The 15,288-nt window shown below is 35.8% G+C and overlaps 1 protein-coding gene across 4 annotated transcripts in view; it reads left to right on the top strand.

Annotated features, from left to right (window-relative positions):
• The window catches only part of LOC149077566 (LIM domain-binding protein 2-like), a 143,800-nt gene that overhangs the window by 56,406 nt on the left and 72,106 nt on the right, over positions 1-15,288 (top strand). The window contains exon 1 of one of the 4 annotated variants that reach the window (XM_089245127.1): positions 467-691. The exons of 2 other annotated variants lie outside the window; for them this stretch is intronic. The gene's annotated coding sequence lies outside the window, so the exon portion shown is untranslated. Of the gene's footprint in view, positions 1-466; positions 692-15,288 lie in introns of those variants that run through there. One more of the 4 variants, XM_089245129.1, reaches the window with a different exon arrangement.

The raw sequence follows: 15,288 nt of genomic DNA, 5'->3' as shown, positions 1-15,288 counted from the left end.
AGTTTGACTGTAACCAAATTTCAGTATTTTGTGGGCATTGGCGAACTTTTTTTTTCCACTTCATCGAACCAAAAAACAAAATGTCCGCCAAAAAACCGGCAATTTAAAACAAAGACATAATAAATAATGCCTGAGAGAGTTTTCGAAAAAAAACAGAAAAACAAGAAAGACCTCACCCCCACGGCTAATGGTGTGTTTTTTTGGCGAACATTGGCGAGAAAATGAAATAAATTCTGTCGCCCACTCCCTCCCCGTTGTAAATTTTTTTCTTCTCTTTTCCAGTTTTATAAGGGTTGCAGTTTTTTTTTATATGAGGTTTTTTTTTTCTATGAGGGTGTTTCTTGTTTTTTATTTAGCGCCCCGGTGGCTGGCACTGTTGGCGAGCTGTCATCGAATCGGGGTGTTTTTTTAATACTTTTTCGCGCCATACATACACACACACACAAACGCTTTTCCGTCTCTCTTTCTGTCCCTCCCCCCCACCACGCTCCCCGGTGCTTTTTCGGGGCCGGAGCGTGGCTTTTTAAAAGATCGGTGAGTGAGTGAGTGAGTGCGTGCGCGCGCTCTAGCCGATTGTGTGTGTAAAGCGGTTGGTGTTAAAGTTAGAGGCTCCCCGAATTTTCACTGGGATTTTTGTCCATGTCGATTATGTGTTTTTGTGTGTGATCGGGCCTTGTGTTTCCATAATAAGGTGAGTGCTTATTATTATCAATAATAATATTTTTCACCCTTCTTCTACGTTATAAAGGCTTTTGTGTTCTTTTTCCCTGTTTGTGTCGTCGATCGAATCGTTTTTTCCCCCATTTGTTTGAATGAAAATACATTTCGGGTAGTCAATGAAAGAAAGAAGCCTCTCTCTCTGTACCGAATTTTCTCTCCTCTTTTTGTGTTGTGTTTTTCAGATCTGTGTGATAGTCTTTGGAGACGCTAGGTGGCAGTAGTTGACGGGGGGGGGGCCCATTGTGTGTGTGTGTGTGTGTGTGTTATTGTTTCTTTTCAGCAATCGTCTTGGTAAATTTCATAATTTTATCACTTTTACCGGAGATTATGCATAATATCCAAGCGTCGTTGGTAAATTTTATAAATACTGAAAAAATCCTCACTTATACCGGAGATAATGCCAGGCCCGTCATTTGGGAGGGGGGGAATACACTAGAAATTGTATATATGTATACAAAATACAAATGTATATACATACATTGTGTATGTGTTCTCTGTCTCCCTCCCCCGGAAAAAAAAAAGTTCAAATGACGGGTCTGGATTATGCATAATATCCAAGCGTCGCTGGTAGATTTGATAAATACTGCAAACATCATTACTTTTACCCGTGATTATGAATAATAATTACCCGTGATAATGAATAATAGTTTCGTTGGTAAATTTGATAAACACTTGAAACTTATCGCATTTTTTCTGTGATTATGCACAATATCCCAGTATAGTTGGTGCATTTGATAAATATGAAAAAAATTCCAAATGAGTCTATCTAGTATATGTGATAAATAAGCTGTGATAACAAATTTCACGATCGTACCCGGATATAATAATACAATACGTGTATAAATTATTATATGCATACCTAGTATATCATATAGTGCTATTTTATTATGTTCACCAACGACGCGACGCTTGGGTACTAACTTATACATAATCGCCGGTAAAAGTGATTAAATTAGGGAAATTTATCACACTTACCAACTTGGGCTCGGTGATTATGCATAATAACCGGATTTATCACATTTACCGTAACATAACGACCACCATAGTTCCAAAAAAAAAAAAAACACGAACGTTATATCGGGAGGTCGTTATTCCCCAGAGTAAATTTTATAAATTTGTTAATTTTTTCACAAAGCCCACGGGCCACCAACTCATATTTCAGCTACATGTTAATAGAAGGGGTCAATGGAGGCCCCTAGTTAAACAGGGACAAAAATAATTTTAGACTTTTATTTATCCTAAAATTATTTCTTTTATTAATTATCAATTTCGAGTGGTTCTTAAATAATTTGTTCACTAATTCTGAAAAAAGTTTTGATTAATTACTGATTAAATTAAATTTGGGATAATTTTCTAATTCACCAAATCTCTGATTCTGTTTATAGTTTATATAAGGTTTTTGTGTGGGCATCATTTGATTCTGAGACTAATTTTAATGTGAAATCACTTTGGATGATTCTTTTTTCGCTAATTCCGAAAAATTATTTTCTTCTCATTGTATCTTGTAATGATTTATTTTAATAATTATGAAATTATTCTTTCTCATTGATTGTGAAATAATTTATATCGGGAATTACGAAATTGTTTCTCTCATTGATTTATAAGTTACAGTTATAAGCGGGAAACGCTTATAACGTTCCCACTTGCAACGTTTTCCCGCTTAGTACGACCTTTTTTCGTGGTCTCACCACTTAACTATTACTCATTCAATAAATTTCCTGTTTGAAGCGTTTTCCCGCTTACAACGTTCTTCCATAAAGGTATTTTTAAAAACGTTATAAGCGGGATCTACTGTATTTTTTTCACGAATTCTGAAATTTGTTTCAAAATTTTTTAAATTATTTCTTTCGGTAATTCTGAATTATCATCAATTCCGAAATTATTTCTTTCATAAAAAAATGATTTCTTTCATAAAAATTATTTCTTTCATCAATTCTGAAAAATTACTTCTTACCAATTCCAAAATCATTTCTTTCATCAATTCCGAAATAATTGTTTTCATCAATTCCGAAATTATTTCTTTTATCAATAAATTATTTTGAAAATTATTATCATTCCGAATTATGTAGAATTAATTCCGAAATTATTTCTTTCATTGATTTTAGCATTAATCGTTTTTCAATGTTTTCAACCATTTTCTGAAAATTATCGGTGGGCCACGTCAAAAAGCTCCGAGGACCAGATGTGGCCCGTGGGCCATGCGTTGAAGACCCCTGATGTAAGCAGTTGCAATGAAATATATCCGGTTAGAAAATAACAATAAAATCACACAATACCGTAATTAATTTAATGTACGCACTGCCCGTGCATGCAATTGAAGGTCGCGTTGCTCTTATTTCGATAGCCATGTTGAATGAATGTAAACAAAGTGCTGATTTTCAATATGAAAACGTAAGCCCTCTCTCTCTTGTCTGTCCTTACGTCTGAAGAAAAGTGATTAGTTATGAATGCTTGAGGATATGTCCTCATGTTCAGGGCCTGTTTCTTGTGTAGGGCAAACAGGGTACGCCTCCAGGGCCCCCAAAATTTGCTTTTTTGTATTTTAGGCGCAGCCCACGTGCCCCCCTCTCCAGCGTGTACTCCTCTGCCTCGAAGAAAACTACTGAATATAAGGGCCCCAAAAATTCATAAAGTGGCGGGGGAAAAGTTTATTTGATCATTTTTTGTCGCACCACGGTCATTTTCTGCACACGAGGTCTAATTAGACCGGGACCTACAATTTATGGCCGATTCCGAACGGCAGCGTGTTTTATTTTTTTATACTCACTTAGAGATTGGTGCGCTAACCCGTCGATGTGGGATTCCCCGCGGTAGCAATCTTTTTCTGTGGTCATGTCATCGTTTCTGTTGTACCCCTGCGTCAGAAAAGTTTCTGACAATGACGAAATGAGTATTGAACTCGCGACACCTCTAAACATCCTTTGGTAGTTTATCCTTTGAGTATCTTTTATAAACCTGGGCTACTGCGCCCACACAAAAAAAAAAACGTTTAAGGACAACCGAAAAATCCCCTATATCTATCCTAAATTTGTGCTTGTAGATGTATGAAAATGTTTAGAGTGGTAACCATACAAGTAGAGAACAAAACATTTCCCACTAAAAATACTTTTGCTGCATTTTTTCAGAAAGCAATTGTTGAAATTATAGTAAAGGTCAAAACCTGGAAAAAAAAAGTATAAGGACGCTATTGAAAATTTATGCGAAAAATTTTTGTTTCAATTAGAAAAGAGACGCCTTTTTACTAAAAAGTATTTTATGTTTCGGGATGTCATGATAGATATGTCATTAATAACTATATAGTTGTGCAATCGTCTTCCATAAGTTTATTGGGTCACTGTAATAAGAACATGTTTGTTTCCGTACTGCGTACCATTTCTATACGCTTCGTGACTCAAAATGCCACACACAAATGCTATATAAGATTAAGAAAAGGACTTCTCAATGACCTCTCGAATGGTTCTACTGAATTGGTTATAATCCAATACTTTTTTTTAGACTTTGAAATATGTGCAGGAGCATTGTCTTGTTGAAACCAAAATTGTCTAAAAATTATGAGGTGCCTCAGAAAATAGAAGTTCTAGTTTTGATATCCCTATATTTCCAAAATATAGCTTTGTCATTGAATAGGGCAGTAATACAGTAAAACCTCTCTTAACCAGGGTTGGTCTGATTTTGCCCTACAAGAAAAGCTCGTGAAAAACCCCACCAAAACTGCACCTTGAAACTGTACTTACTCGCGAACAGTAAGCTTTCTTGGTGTTACTGCATTGTCATACTCTATCTAAAGATAAATGCATTAATACATCTCTGTATTAATGCAATTTAGATTATAGTTAGAGGAAATAAATATAATTGCCATATATGCTAGGTCTATTATTTATGTACGCTACAGTATATATAACTTTCTTTCCTCATGCTCCATTATATCATGAACCTGAAAAAAACCCACTTTTTTCTCAACCCTGCTCTTAACGGACACCCCTCTATTACGGCCAAATAATAATCTCCTCTCGTATAATAAAAGTATGCATTTCAAACCCCTGATTAATGGTCACCTATCTTTTACGGACGAATTTTTTTTGCCCCGCCGTTGACCGCAAAAGAGAAGTTTTACTGTATTTAAAAACATCGAGTCCATCTAAATTGCTTCTCATCAAAGGAAACATACTTGGAATTGGAACCGAAAGATACAAGAGCTGTTTGGCCAATTCACATCGCTTTTCTCTGTGATGTTTTATACGAGCAAGTTGTACTTCGGTTTTGCGTACCCAGCCATTCGAATTTTTTTATCACATTAGTGAATAATCGGGTTTTTTTTTTTTATGAAAGGGGTAAGAGAAAAAGAAGCCTTCTTGTGTAAGCTGTCAGTCCATAATTCTTGGACTCATTTATGAAACTGTAACCACCAACAGTCTCCAATCTTTTGATTCTTCTCGAAATTTCATCATCAGGTATCACATTTTCTCCAAGAGCAAGTATTTAGCCTTTTCAATACCCAATAAGCATGTTATCTTTGGCATCTTCACACTTTCAGAAGAAGATTTTCAGTGGAAAATGTTCGTGGTGGGACGAATATTCGGCTGCCATTCGGTATTCGGCTCGGACGAATAATGCTTAGATGTTCGGCTGTAATCGGATATCTGTGTAAATCTAAGCATAACAAACTAATTCTAAAAAAAATTATATTAATTGGCATTTTCCTATAAAGGAAAAATTTACTAATTGCATTTTATTGAGTGTGGTGTATATTCCGTTCTGTTAAAGAGGTTGTCAGGGTGGATTACTAGGATAAGGAAAACATGAAACTGAAAACAGAATCCTACTGCAATAAGATGGAAGTGTGGGCATGAATTATATACGCAAGTACACTAACTGAAGAATGTACATAGACGAGATACGCATTGAGCTATAGAAATAGGCAAAAGGGGCAAAGAACATCTAAAGAGGGAAAAATAAGAAAATAAGTCGTAAATTTTTTTTATGACGCATTAGCGTTTATGCTAGTTGGAGTAAATAACGGTTGACATTTCCTTAATTGGATGTAAAATTGTAACAAGTGTTGAAAAAAAATGATTTTGCAAGTAAAATACAGTAAAACCTCTCTTTTGCGGTCACCGGGGGGACAAAAAAATTCGTCCGTAAATCAGGGGTTTGAAATGCATACTTTTATTATACGAGGGGAAATTAATATTGGGTCGAAAAAGAGGGGTGACTGCATCTGAGGGGTGTCAGAGGTTTTACTGTAAGCAATTGCACAGTTAAAATTCAATATCAATCGTTTGAAAAATCCCCACACTGGTCTACAGCCAAAACAGCTTCAGAAACCAAAGTAGCCGAATATTACTAATTCGAGGGTGCTGAACAAGAATATGACAGTAAAAATTGCAATTTGGCTCTAGTTTTTTAGATTTGTGAAAGTGAAAATTAAATTTCAATGGTAATACCATAAGCAGCATACGAACCAAATTGGAATTGTGCACTATAAACAAATATAGTAAATGATTGGAAAGATATTTCAATTATTTTAGGATGATTTTGGGGCGCTGATTCCGAATCTGGCATTGGTTTTGTCAAATTGACTCTAGTTTTTGAGATAAAGGGAAAATAGTAATATAAATCGCATTGTGTTGAGAGTATGCATTAATTCAAAAACTAGAGCCACTTCGGCAAAACCAATGCTAGATTCGGAATTAGCGTCCCCAAATCATCCTAAAAAATCACTGAAATATCTTTGCAATCATTTACTATATTTGTTTATAATGCACAGTTTCAATGTGATCTTTATGCTACTTATGTATTACCATTGGAGAGAATTTGATTTTTAATTCATCTCAAAAACTTCAGCCAATCTGACAAAAACCAATGACAGATTCAGAATCAGCGGCTCCAACATACCCTATTCCCTTAAGAACATGAAAAAAATAATTTTTTTTGTTGGGCAGTGTAATATTTTACATATATACATTTTTTTTTCAATAATGTGCTTACACATTACCAAAAAAACCATAGCCAATTCAGCCTTTTCTTTGTTACCTGTATATTCGTATTCAGCACAATGAATTAATTATGGAAATGGTTATATTTTCATCTAGGAAGCAGAAAATATTTGAAATTTTGTGTGAATTTTATGTGTAATTTTAATTTCAATTAAAAACACACCATTTTTATTTATAACTAGCTATAATACCCGGCTCTGCACGGGTTTTCTTCAGCTCCTGGGAGGATTGAAAAAGTGACAAAAACTATTATAAAGGCACATAAACTATTATACATTCGAAACCCGTTATAACGAACGCCAAGAGACCGGAGGAATCACTTCATTAAAACGAAATTTCGTTATAAAAGAATTCCAGGTTACCTAGCATTGTTCCTATGTAAACTTATTTGGGGGATTAGAAAAGTGTTCGTTAAAACGAGATTTTCGCTATAACGGTATTCGACTGTACATATATACTGGCAGCATTAAAGAAATTGCATATGCTTATCTGAAACGCTTTGCTAAGGAACCGAGATAAGCAAACTAAACATCCCGAAAGTGACTGTTGAGGCCGAGAAACCATTGTTGCCCGACAGTTTTTCGGCCATTTCGAGCATTTACCCATCTCTGACAAACGTTTAAAGTAGCCTATCGTTCAAGTTGGTTCCCATTTGGTATACATGCAAAATTTGGCGACGATAGATCTAAAATTGTAGATTTGTATAGAGAACACACACACCACACACACAGAAAATTAATTTTATATATATAGATAGATTGTGATGAGAGAGAGTGTGTTCTTACAAAATAGGTATTCGGCCAAATAACTATATTTGTTACATCCACAAGTTTTCGAGTTATGACAATTTTTCGGTTGTCCTTAAAATTTTTCCCACCGCCTTATGATACGTACTGAATCAACGAGAATTCTTTCAAATAGCAGACGATGCTTTTGACCCTGAACAATTTAGCAACAATGAAAAGCTGTTTGCTGTTGTAGGAAGTACGTGATGTGTGGAATGTTTTTTTTTTTTTACTTTTCTGAAATTCTGGTATTTGCCGTGTCTGCTGCAGGTTGTGTAAGTCTCGATTGCGAAATTTCTGGCAAATTAAATCGTGACGGTTATCGGAAAATTTTACGTTGGATTACGAGCACAGTAGTAAGATGTCGCAACATGTAAAATGGCGTAAAATATTTCGCGGTACGTGTGGATGTTTTCGCTGGAAAGAAAAAAAATTTTGTCGTCCTCCTCGTCGACCAAAAACCACCATACAGAGAAACAAATATCCAGCCTAGCTATAGCACCCTAAGCATATATTAGTTTATACATTTTAAGGAAACAGTTTTGCGATTCTCTATAACAGTGATTCTCAAGCTTTGGAAGACCGCGGGTCCGGTTGATTTCTTTTTTCTTTTTGTGAGTGGAAGGCCCGGTCGTACACACGACCAGCGTTCGCCAATACGCATGTAGATGCCTGATTCACTCATCAAAAGTCAATTTTACTCCTCCAAATTTTGTTGAGAAGTGAAAATACTCCTTCAAGTTTTAGGCAACTCTCTAGAGTTATATATATATTTTTTTCTTTTGAAAAATACCTCCCCCCCCCTTTTACCAAACTGCCCTTAAAAGTTTGGAGAGGAGTGAAGTTATTTTCAGAAAATCATTTTTTCGGACAACACCGCACACGATTTATTGCAAGATAAACGAGGAAAAATGAAATATCGAGTCGCTCACGACCCTGTACCCGGCGGCGGAATCGCGGTTGAGAAACAATGCTGTACAGTACAGCGATTTTCAATCATTTTTTTTTTTTTTTGACTTTCTTGTCTATAATTTCAGTGGCGGAGGCCTATTTTTTATTCATCAAACTTTCTAATTTATTTTTATTGTTTAAAAATATTTATAATTATTTTTTTCCAAATTTATTTTTTGTTTATTTTTCTCGAGAAGTCGCGGAGCACCGATTGAGAACCACTGCTCTACAATATCAGCATTCAGAATGAAAGGTATAAGTGAATTTATTGGGTTTTACCACACACTTACTTCTCGTTCTTATTTAAATTTTCTTGGCCACACATCCATTCCTCGAATTCACCGCCCATCTGAACCATAGCCTCCCACACCCAGCCCATCCTTTAAATATGCCTATGCTAATAAATATTTGAACGGTTTTTTTTTTTTTTTTTTGAATTTTTTGTAAGAGCGAGGTATGGTTTTATGGGCATCTTTTTATCAGCCACCTCGTTGGGCATTTTGTCTGTTGTGGCGTTGTATTTGTATTTGTAGTGTCCTTTAAAAGTTTTGACTTGGGAGTGAGGGTGCGCGACAAAGGCATATAACCGTTCAAGTATATTACAGCCAAATCCCGTTTTAACGAATGCCGTTATAGCAAAAATCTCGTTGTAATGAAAGCTTTTCTAATCATTGAATAAGTTTACATAGGAACAATGTATTGCGAATTCCGATATTACGAAATGAAAAATCCGTTATAACGAAGTTAAGTTTCTGAAAATCAACAGAAGAGTACACAACATACCGAAAATGACCCCGTAATTTCTGTTTTAGAGAATTAATTTGTTGAACTGTTGAAGAAGGCTTGTTCTTCTTCTGTATAGCTACTGTATTTAAAATAATAATGTATTTATTATTATCATTTACTGTATTTTAAATAATAGTATTTTTTTTATAACTTTATATTTATTTTCATTCAAACCTCTCAAAAATTAAAAAAAAATGCAAATAATAAGCCAAGGAATACAGTGTCTTAAGTCTTAATTCGGCTTTTATCTAATTAACCGTTCGTCGTAGAGATATGGCTCTAATTAAAAAAAAAAGCTCAAAATTAGGGCTGGTCCGATTAATCGGATCGGTTAATCGATAAATTTTTAATCGCAGTTAAAAATTTCAGTTGAGTTAATCGACTCGATCAATTCGATTAAAATTCTATTAAAATTTTTAAATTTTATTAAAAGTTTGTGAATTAATACGATTTAAAAAAAACCGATTAGTGATGTGCCATAAATCATGTTCTGTACAGAACATTTTTGATAAATGACCATATTTAAAAAATGTTTGGATCAATATTTTGATCAAATTTTAGATTCAACGAAAATTGATGATTTCAGTTTCAAATTGAGTTTTTGATGGGAGTTTTAGAAAACGACCAAAAAATTTATTGCCTCCGCTATGAACAGTAGTTTTTCGTATTCTTGGAAGCATCAGCTCATCTCTCCTCCATTCGAGAGGAGTTTCTAGAAAAACAAGCAACATACACACAGTGTAATGGAAAGTACAACCGTCCCTCCTTTTACGCGGAGTATCCGTTCCACGCGGATTCTTTTACGCGAATAAAAATCGTGTAAATAGAATCTGTCAGTACAAAAGAAAATCATCGCTGAATCATAACCAGTTCGTAGAAAACGCTGGCTGCGTGAATTCAGATCGGGTAAATTGATATCGCGCACAGAAGGTACAGCGCATAAAAAATACGCGTAAAAATAGTTATAATTTACCGCGAATATACAGTATATGGAAAGAGTCGTAAAAAAAAATACCGCGTAAATGGAGGGACAGGTGTAGTTTGGAAATCAGGGAATAACAACCAAAAATAATCGAATTTTAAAAAAACAAAAACGACAAGATCCAAGTGAAGAAAAATTACAGGTTTTGACAAAAAATATGTTCAGCATATTATTGAACTGCTTGAAGCGGACAGCCTTAATTTCTCTCTCTCAACTTATTCCTATATATTTGTTTCCATCTACCGAATAGATCAGGGGTGGCCAACAGCTGGCCCGTGAAGTGATTTTGTGTGGCCCGCGACAAGGTAAAAGTACTGTGAAAAAATTAAATTTGTGATCATTATTTGAAGTTATCGGTTCCAACAGCAGATCTCTTGATTATATAACAAACTGCTTACAAATTTCTTATTTCTAGTGACGAAATTATTAACTAAATAACTAACTAATAATACTGTGTGGAGCGGCTTATAAACCGAAGTTGCACCACTGATGCGGCCCGCGACGCTATAGCTGACCATTATGTTAGCCCACGAACAGAAAGAAGTTGGCCACGCCTGGAATAGATAAATGAAACGAATAAAATATTTTTTAATAGACTTTATTAATATTATATGGTCACAAAAAATATTCGATTGAAAGTTTTTGATTAACCAGTTAAAATTTTTAATCGATTCCCATCCCTACTCAGAATGCGTTCAGAAATCACTTTGTACTAGTTTCGAGCGTGAATGCACAGTGTGTCACAAAATAAAATCTAAAAATCGCACAAAATTTTTTATACGGTTCCCCTGTCCTCTAATTTCCAATTAGGATGTTGTTGCCCTTTCTCTTCCGTGCCTTAAAAAAAATTCCATGTTTCTAAGTGCAATATTTGCTGAGATATTTTAATTCAAAAATCGGAGAAAAAGGTGTGAAGGAACAGCATATATGTGAGGGCGGAAAGAATCCTTGTCTGTTAGTCTATGGTGTTCTTTACCAACTTTTCTCAGTTGTTTTTGAATTCAAATATCTCAGCGAATATTGCAGTTGGAAACAGTTAATTTTTTTTTTGTTGGACTCAGGAAAACAGGGTAACAACTTTCTAATTGGGTTTTTGGAACAGGGTGTACTTATAAAAAGTTTATAAAGTTATAACAAAATTTTGTGACTTTTTTGTCAGTTTTTTTCATTTGAATGGCATTTTAAGATGATAGGCGACATTATTTGAAACATTTTTTTAAATTCAGTGATTCTTAACCGGGGAGGAGTGCGGGGAGAGCATTTTTGGGGGCGCGAGATGGGGGAAAATATTTATGACATGTTGACTGATTATTTAGAAAAATTGAAATGATGAGATAGAAATTTTGAATTTTCCAATTCGAATCCTACCAATATTTCGAAATCTCATCTCTTGGCTTCCACTTTCAGAAATATGTCACGCGAAATTTGCGTTGTAAATGTTTCTTTTTGGATTAGTGATAGTACGTTGACAAAAAAATACCATTATTTTACCTAAACTATTTTTCGCGGTTTGTTTACACTGGTACCTCGTGTTATTAGCATGCGCTGCTTAGATTTGATACTTCCGTGAACGTGACTCGGGAAAAACGTCAAAAAATGTATTCAAGTGTCAAAGAAACATTAATTTATAGCCGTTGCGGCTGGAATCAAAAAAGTGAAGCACTAACTATTCCAGGGGGTTCTCAAACTGTGCGCTCTCTCCAACCTTTATCAGGGGCGCCGCCGAGCGGCCACCCTCACAAAGGTTTTTCGAAAATATTCTTTGCTAAACAGCTCTGAAGGAACCGGTGGAGCTCGCGGGTAAGCATTGAATAGGGAACCGGGGTGCCGCGGGTGGAAAAGGTTTGAGAACCCCTCTTGAACAAAAAATGCAATTAACCTGTTTTTCCAGTTGTTAAAAAATAGTTACTTTTTTTTAAATTTCGTTTTAGAATTAATTAAAAAGAATACAGTCAAAATTAAATATTAGCCGAAAAAGGGCATTAAATAACTATTAAAATAATTTTAAATAACTATTAAAATAATTTATAGAAATTAATTAATGTAATTAATTACAGACAAAAATTGAATTTTTTAACAGATAAAAACGCATTATCCGGGGGGGGGCACGAGAAGATGAATCTCATTGCATTGGGGGTGCGAGAAGTAAAAAAAAGGTTAAGAACTACTGTTAAATCACTTCGTTATAACGAAATTTCGTTACAAAGGAATTCCAGGTTTTTTAGAAAAGTGTTCATTAAAATGAGATTTTTCGCTATAACGGGATTCAACTGTGTACGAAACAGGACCCGACTTGAACGATAGTCTACTTTAAAAGTTCGTCAGAGCTAGGCGAATGCCCGAAAAACTCTCGAGCAACAATGGTTGGCATCAACATACATTTTTTTGGAATGTTTACTTTGGTTGCCTTGGTTCCCAAACAATGTGTTTATTATTGGTTTACTCTACAGTGGTTTGTCACGTTTTTTTTAACTCTCCCAGTATATATTAAGAAAATCCGGGCATCGCCGGGTATTATACCCTAGTTAAAAATAAAAACCGATCATAGCTGGGATACTTGGAAGAAAACTTACAGGGTATGCACGTCTCAGATTTGACTTCGCAAAAAAAAAAAGAAGATATTGTACGACAGCTTTGTGGCGTGTTTTCGACATTTGGCAATTTATTTCTTTGCTCGTCAATTGATTTGTGCATATGAATATTTCATTCCTTTTCAGCAATTTTCGTATTGCGTATTTTTTTGTCAATTTCGAAAAAAATATTTTTCTTGCGCGTGTCATTAATGCTGTATTAGTTACCGTAACTGTGTTTCTATATTTTTTGAATTTTTCCATACATCGTCCCAGGGCCGCAACTGAGGAGAGCAGGCGGGTCTGGTGCCCTGGGTGCCGAACCAGAAGGGGGCACACCGAATTCACCCTTTAACTGCTTCTTCTACATTACAAGGGGCGACATAATGCCGGCTTGCCCCGGATGACAAAGTATCTAGTTGCGGCCCTGCATCGTCCTTAAGACTTTAGAACTTAAGCCCTGCGGCCCGTAGACCTCTTTTGTGTAAGTGAAAGGCACGGTAATGCACACAACTAACGAGAAATGAATTGGAAAAATGCTACTGCAAATCACTCACGGCCCACTGTGACTAGTGTCAGAGCCCGGTACTGGGCCGCGGCCCGGCGGTTGAGAAACACTGTAGTAGAGGGTGTCCCAGAATCGGCTGACGATTTCAAAATGGGGCAGCAAGAAAACGGTGACAGATATTAAAGTCATTCTTGCGAAATATGAATGTGCGAAGTCAGGAATTTCAGCTGCGTCATTCATGCTGCAAGGGGTTTTGCACAGTTATTAAAAATAATAATAATAAGTTTTTATATGGACACCCTGTGCCCTAAAAACCCAATTAGAAAGTTGTTGTCCTGTCTCTCTTGATGTGAGCAAAAAGAAAAAAAAAATCCACGTTTCTAAGTGCAATATTCGCTGAGATATTTTTGAATTAAAAAAATCGGAGGAAAGTTGGGAAAGACCAACAAATAATAACGGACAACGCTTCTTTCCCACCTTTATTCCTATTTTCGAATTCAAATATCTCTGCGAACATTGCACTTAGAAACGTGGAATTTTATTTTTTTTGATGTTGGCATCAGGAGAGACAGGACAACGACTTTCGTACTGGGTTTTATGGCACACAGGGACTGTATAGAAAGTTAATTTTCTTATTTTAATAACTATGCAACCCCTTGAAACATGAATGACATATCTGAGTATTACATGTTATTTTGATACTTTTTCTAATTGGAAGTATGCCTCGGGATGAACGGTTTGCCAGTAAAACGCCATATTCCCTATTTGCTATGACCCTGTACATTAATAATTAATTCATTAAGATATCCGACCACGGTCGTAACTAGGATTTTTGCCGCCCTCACAACTTCAAATTCGATAATTCTATGACGGTATTCGTTGTTCCCACTTAAAACTGCCGCCCCTTAAATTTTTGCGCCCCCCCCCCAGTTCCGGCCCTGTATCCGACTACGTTTAAAACGTCATTTTTGAAGAAAATATCGATTTTTATTTTTTATGAAAGCTCCATTCCTTGTGATTCCGAAACAGAACTGGGTAAAAACTTTTAACACGTTTTACAAAGATTGCTATTTTTAACATTTTACTTGGATTTCAAACATGATTTAGAAAAATCTATCTATTGCATCATTACAAAATTTTAAATGATATTTTGCCATATATTGTTAAGGTTATGAATCACATGTATTTGCCTAATTGCAGTGTTTTCTATTTGATATGTAGAATGATATTTCAAAAAAATTCGCACTTGCATCAACAGTTTTGAGCATAACTTACGACTTAGGTTATGACAAGTTTGAAGAATTGTATAATATGCTATGAGTATAGAGCTCGGAAGTTCAGGCAATATGCCATAAATGCGTTTTTTGCCTATTTTCTTCAAACTTTTTCCTGTCGTAAATGTCTATTTCAAATACAAATACAACGCCACAACAGGCAAATTGCCCAACGAGGTGGCTGACTTAAGAACATCCTGGATCCCCGAGCCCCTACCTACTACTGCTACACCACACATGCAACCCCCTCTCCCCCCCGTGGAACCCCCTAACGAATCGGTACATGCGGATGCGGGAATGTGCGTGTACGTGTAGTGCAACCTGACGTAAAGTTTGTTTCTGTGTAATGCTTGTTATGTGTAGTGCTGTCATCTGCCCCCAGTTTTACTAACTATGAGTGAAGTGTTATGGTTGAATGATTTATCGTTGTAGGACTGTTGCTCTCTGTGGCGAGACTTTTTAACGGGGAGATCGGCTCACATTTGCGCCTTGAAGTTGGGAACCACAGAAAACCAACTTCAGCCGACCACCACTGTGGGGTTCGAACCCGGATCCTCGCATCACGAGTCCGGCACTATAACCACTCGACCACCACAGCGGCTCAATATTCTTTTATGTTTATTCGTGAATTTTAGAGGTCTTATTCTGCAGTACTTTGATATTTTTGGCATTGTAGGAACTTCAAAAGAATTTTTATGTTTAAAAATCGCCAGAAC

This window comes from Pholcus phalangioides, unplaced genomic scaffold (genome assembly GCF_987345545.1).
Source record: "Pholcus phalangioides strain wild (caught in Gottingen) unplaced genomic scaffold, Ppha-v1.0 ptg000015l_1, whole genome shotgun sequence".
Lineage (NCBI taxonomy): Eukaryota > Metazoa > Arthropoda > Arachnida > Araneae > Pholcidae > Pholcus > Pholcus phalangioides.
This window is presented reverse-complemented; position numbering and strand designations above follow the sequence as displayed.